The 6,531-nt window shown below is 35.4% G+C and overlaps 1 long non-coding RNA gene across 1 annotated transcript; it reads left to right on the top strand.

The window, feature by feature from the left end:
* Positions 1 to 946: 946 nt before the first annotated feature.
* On the top strand, positions 947 to 4,087 carry LOC140147466 (uncharacterized). The gene is made up of 3 exons (XR_011858355.1): positions 947 to 1,201; positions 2,951 to 3,042; positions 3,437 to 4,087. It is a non-coding gene; the product is annotated as an uncharacterized lncRNA (long non-coding RNA).
* Positions 4,088 to 6,531: the final 2,444 nt, after the last annotated feature.

Raw genomic sequence — 6,531 nt, 5'->3', positions numbered from 1 at the left:
ACTGTCACGGTAGATTGCAATCATGCTTTTATTGAATGCATTTGAGTAGTCCACCATATTTACGGGATGATACGTCACATGCAAGGCCTCTATATGGAGGGACTGTAAACGGCTTCCACCCATTGTACCATGCGATTTGCTGGTTTACAAATTATCCTCAGTTGAGCAAGCATGAATAATACGTTGATCAATAGACCCTGGTACGAAACCAAGCACAGTTACAACACAACGCGTGGCTTGTCTTGTACATTGCGAAATGAGCCTACATGTTTGCCTATAATGACAGACTCTAGAAATGCCAACAAAAATCTTCAAAGAACATCATCTTAAGAATTATTTCACTATCGAAATCAGTAGGAATACCAAGCGTACGGTGTACACATTCCAGAAAAAATATAATTTTGTTTGTTCTAGCATTCTGTATCTCCACAAAATTATCACATTTTGTCTTCAAAATCCTATGTAAATGATTTTCCATGCTACACAGAAATTGTGTTCGACAAAGGATAGACATTTTACACAATTTTACATATCTTAAAAAAGATATTGGAATATTTTGATGTTTTTTTTAATATTTAGTAGGGCAACATGAGTAAATAATAAAATTCAAACATAGCGCACTCGGCGCAACTCGCATACAATCGAAGGTCGAAAAGATAATCTGATAACAATAGCTTGACAATAGCTATCAATATCTGATTGAATGGCCAAAAACACGCCAACAATGACATAACAGCAAGCCAAAGACGAATTCTGATCACCAAGTGGGTTGGAGAAGTTTGGAAGGACATTACAATGAAGGGAACCAGACCAGGAGGGTGAAAGTGCATAGGAACAATGCCGGAAACTACGTCACTCTATTGTTCGACCTAGGCTACATATTTTTTAACGCATGCGTGTTCGTCAATACAGCTTTTAGTCTCCTACACAGCCAGTTTGCGTCGGTCTGACACTCGTCGATCCTCCTAACAAACAGTCTGCAAAAGAGCACATATAACGACTCTTCTGATTGGTTCCCCATATTTCGGGGAAACGGAAGTGACTGTTGACCTGATCAATTTGAGTTGACCTTTGAACAGCTGATTGATTTCGTTCGCCGCAGCACGATCTGTCAACGCGAGCAGATTTGATTGAAAATTGAACGAATTTTCAACATCTATTTGGTAATTTAGAGCACGAAAGAAAATCTCAAGACGAGAAAGTAAGTACTTAACGAACTGATTTCTGTTGATTTTATTGATACAGCTCGACAGGCGCAGGCTAGGTCCATAGTCCCGTCTAAAATTCCTGCATGATACATCTGTACATTACAATGTTTACATCATTTCACATTTGTACATGGCACACATGTATACTGTTATATACACTGGAATATTATAAATATATTATAATACTAGCCATTGCATGCATGCATGATACTCTACATACTGATTCTGTCTGATGGCATGGCGTTTGGAGTACATGAGTAAACCTTTGACGAGAGTGTACATCACAAAATTTACTCAGTCATTTGTTGGAACACACTTGTCTGATTGCAGAGGTGATCTGCTGATGTGGAGTCAGTGGAAATTTACAAATTAACTTTGTGCTGTACATAACACATTGTTAGCTCTGACTTTGCAACATCACGGTACGTACGGGCTCATCAAAGGCTTACTACAACATATTATACTTAGGGATTCTTCAGGGTTCTGGATGTGGTGCGAGGTGACTGCGGCCTTCAAACAGTGTTAATTTATAAACGTTTGATTGTGTGTGTAATTACACAATACACATGAACGCTTGTACGAGAAGTGTAGCTTCGAATTTGTCACAGATAGCTTCACACTATTTAAAGAGGCGAGTCCTGAGCTATCAAAATCTAGTACTTAGAAATCAATGGCTAGGGAATCTGTAAGTAAATACAGCCAATCACTGCTGGAGATTGTATCAAAATGTTGCTAAAATTGCAGTTTGCACTTCAACTAAATATTAGACTGTTAAAATAGGCAGCATTTCCTTAAAATACACAGTTGCATGACTCAATCAAATTTTAACTTGCATCAAAATCAGCAGAAATATTACATGTCAGTGCTGATTGGCAGATCCACTGAAATAATGATAGCAAATGGACTCGAGCATGATAGCATCGAATGCGTACAAAGCTGTACATGTAAAACTATTGTGTGCAAATTTGAAGCTAGAGTTCTCAAGTAAGTAGTAAGCAAATTAAACGTTACTGTCTCGATTCTCGAATGGTACAAATCCTGGTCCCATGGGAGTATGGTGGGAATATTTTTTTCACTTGTGAAGTACCCGATTTTGGCATTCTGAATCTAATTCAAAATTTTTTTTTTGCAAAGTTTTCTGCAACTTTGAAGAACCACTGGACCTATTCTGAGGTGCTAGCATAGTTAATTTGAAGAAAAAATTTGGAAAAAATTACGAAAACATTACAGTTTGTTATCCAATTATATGCAAACTATCAACAAATGTTTACCTCTTAGCTCTTCATCTATTAGGCCTACATAATTATTATAAATGCATGGAAAATTGTAATTGTTTCTGATCTTAGCACCTCAGAATAGGTCCAGTGGTTCTTCAAAGTCGCTGGAAAACTTTGGGAAATTTTTTTTTTTAATTGAATTAAATTTTTTTTTTAAAACTGATATCTGATCGGATCAGATATTGGCCGGTATTATTTACTTCGATATCCAATCGGTAGACAGTTCTGCCATATCGGTTGAGGCCTAGAGATAAATCAGGTTTAGCTAGCTCAAGTTGAGTGCCGGTTAATATACCATATCCAATTAGAGCGCCAGCTCAGGGCACAATTTTTTAGCAAACATGAGGAATTGGTAAATGGGGATATACCCCCTAAAAAGTTTTTTACTCATTTTATGATGAAAACATCATTTGTGAGAAAAAACTGCTATTTATTAAATCATTAATTTGTGTATTTGGTTTGCAGTTGACCAAGATGACATCTGATGAACAACAGTAATGGAGATGGCTTGATGCAACACAATCTTGGGTTTCTGACAGACAGTGACCTGTTACTTTGTAAGTAAAAACATTCTTAATGTCAACTCATTTTTTCCTTTAGAATCATGCCAACAGCAAAACACCATAGAGTATAATGGTGAAATTAAGAATGGTGGAATATAAATAAGCCTAGATAAGACAAGCAACTAAAAAACTGGAAGAGGCTACATTACGCTAAACAATCACAGAAAGGCTTGAAAATGTGAAAAACATAATCTATGGCAGCACATTAAAATGGCTCTTTTACTTGTTTTTGATTTGAAAGAAAAATACTAAATCCCCATAATGTCACTGATTCAATGATACGTAATGAGACGCCTCAGCTCTCACTTTATTGGTGAATAAATCTCCATGCAGACATTTATCAGACCCATTTAATATATTATGTTTAATTGTTATTATTGTCTTACAGGAGCATGCATGATGATTTGGAAATTGGACCTTGTGATGGCCACCTTGAACAACTGATTTTTGAATCAACAGACAGAACAGAACTATTATTGCTGATTATTCAGTGGATTATGTAGCCTACTGATTTGTCACATACTTCTCAAATAGCAATTAGATGTAAAGTTACAGCATTCAGCAATTGAGAAAAATCAGACAAAAACACTTGTTTGGCCTGTATGAAAATGAATTGTGCAGAAACACAGAACACAAAATGATTGTGTTCATGGAGAACAAAACTAAAAGGGCTCCAGTATTACTCTGAAAATTACATAAACAATGTACACATGTATAACACTCAAAGATTATGACACAGGAATTTGATTTAATACAGGGCCTCTGAAAGAACTGCAGTCAGAAAATTTAATTTTTGAGTACCGTAATTAATTTTGCTACAAAGAAATTAAAAAGGTGTATGTTGTTACGTGGTAAAGCATCTGTCACTTACTTTTTAATTTTGAAAATCAACGGTTTGGTTCAGGAACCAAACTAGGAACAATAATTAAAGTTCAGAGAGTACAGTTCTGTATTTAAGTTTTTGTTTGTTTTTATTGTTTTGGTTTTGGAGTGTCCCTGTACTAGAGCTAAATGCTAGGATCAGTCTTCATTGACATTTAAAACAAAAAAGATAAAAAATTAGGCCCCAGTGTTTTGCAAAGCTATAATTCGGTGTGTTCATGAGATACTCGATTAATGATTTCAAAATGCATTTGTATCCATTTTGAAATCATTAATAGAGTATGACATGAACACATTATATATAACTATTTGCATATTAAAAACACTAGGGCCTATTATTTTTTTCTTCTTCTTTTTTAAATATCAATCATGAATGATCCTAGCATTTAGGCCTAAAAAATTGTTTGATTGACATTTGAAAACTTAGGGTAGGTCGGTCAGCATTTTTTCCCTTTTTTTTTTTTCTTCGTTTTTGCACCCGCTTTTTAAGCTGTAAATTGCGTATGATAAAGGTCTTGGAACTTTAAAAAAAAGGGTTTTTTATTATTATTTTTTTAGGGTGTTTAAGTTTAGGGTCGCTCGGGTTACGCCAATCAAACAATTTTTTAAGGCCTTAGCTCTAGGGTCCAGGGACACTCCAAAACCGAAAAAATAAATAACTAAATAAATTGATTAAATGTTTTTTAAATAGCCGACGGGCCACATGGAGATAAAACCCAATAGCCCAATGGAAAATTTGGTAGGCATGGCTATCGGGCTATCGCTTATTCCAACCCCTTCAACTTGCAGTTTCTTGTATTCACAGTTTCAAACATTTACAGCCTACGGGACAAAAACATTTTTGCAGGCAAAAATAAAACCCATGATCTGTCATGATTTATATTTTTGCCTGCAAAAATATTTTTGCCCCATAGGTTTGTAGGATTGTATATTAAATTGCAGACCGCGATGATGCATGAAAAGAGTACCCTTTCCTGCAGATTGTTGCTCGATGATGACAACACATTTATTCTGAGTGGTTCCCCAGGTATTAACACTGAAGCAAATTCAAACAAACTAAAATAATTATGCTTGTAATTATTATTCTTTCTTTCCATTGTTACACATACAAAGTCATGAAATACAAAGTCATGATTGTTATTAAATGCCATCTGTAATTACCAACAGTATTACCAGTGCTTGTGTTATCAAATATAATTATAGTTTCTTTCAATAGTGTATGAAAAGTAAATCTTCAGATACCATGAAAAGAGGTTGAATAAAATGTACTTTTTATATACCATGGTCATTTATAAGTCAGATTATAGTCATTCATCTCTCATCAATGTCCTTACTAGTTCCTGACAGACCTCAACAGCATGTACATGTGATCACAATTCACTATAAAATATTTGGCTGACCAACTGAGAGTTAATTCCAGGACCTATGTTACCAGAAACACATAAACACATTTAAAGTCTAAATGAAACAAGTGAACCTTGACCCTTGTTAAAAGAGATGAAACTAAATTTCCTATCAAGAGGTGGAAATTACACATTTCATGTAGACCTCAAGGCCATCTATTGCCACACAATGAGTTAGTGGAAGTATTTCATAGGGTATGAAAATACTTGCATTTTTCTGACAATAAGTTGAGCTGTGAACAGATGTAAGAATGACCAGATGATTTTGTTGTGAATTTTGTACCAATTACATGCTATTAAGGTGCATTGAAGTGGTACTATGGTGTAATTTAAAGAGTTCACAGTGGTGCACTCATTGGAGATTTGAGAATCACTGAATAAACATGATTCTCAGCTTCTGTCTATCCAGTCTAACAAAGCTTCATAATATCAATCCTTATTCATTTGTTGCCACAGTTCACTGCATAAATTTAGTTTCTAAATTGGAACGTGTTAAATTAAAAGTTGTTTGTGGAGTGCTTGTTGCCACACCAGTGTACATCGGACTAATAACGCAGAATGTGGAACCTCATATTGCTGACTCCCAGGTGGCTTCTGTAAGTTTCCCAGGCTTGGTCAACCACTCGCACCACCTCAACCTGTAAATTTTAAAGGAAAAAGAATAAAATATTTTTATTGTTTAAAATCAAACAATTTTTTGGTAAATTGAAAATGATACACTGTGACTGGTCACATACTGGTTGCAGATCAGGTGGACTGTAGGTACATTTTTATAGCTAGTCAAAAAAAAAAAATTACCCTCCCAACATTTGGTTTACTCAGTGGCATTCATTTGTAAACTTAAATTGTTTCCCAATTTTGGAAAAATCTCAGTAGGTCAGCCCCATAGAACAGGGTTTTATTTTTTCATCACCTATTTTAAAATCAAACCTCCCTTTGGCCTACCAAAAAAACTTTGCCCCCCCCCAATTCACCACCCTGCGGTACATATAGGGGCTGTGCAATAATTATGAGCCCTGGAGGAGGGTAAAATTGGGGGTGCTAGGAATTTTTGGCACACATTCATGTGGCGCCTTTTAAATAAAACGCTCTAAAAAGGCTTGGGAAAACAGTACGGAAATGCTTAAATACATAGAATATTCCTGCTTGCTGCGCCGCAACATGTATCTTGTAAATTAGGATCCCAAAAATTTGGCAT

Source organism: Amphiura filiformis, chromosome 1, assembly GCF_039555335.1.
Source record: "Amphiura filiformis chromosome 1, Afil_fr2py, whole genome shotgun sequence".
Taxonomy (NCBI): Eukaryota; Metazoa; Echinodermata; class Ophiuroidea; order Amphilepidida; family Amphiuridae; genus Amphiura; species Amphiura filiformis.
Note: the sequence above shows the minus strand (reverse complement) of the source record. Positions and strands in the feature narration are given on the sequence as shown.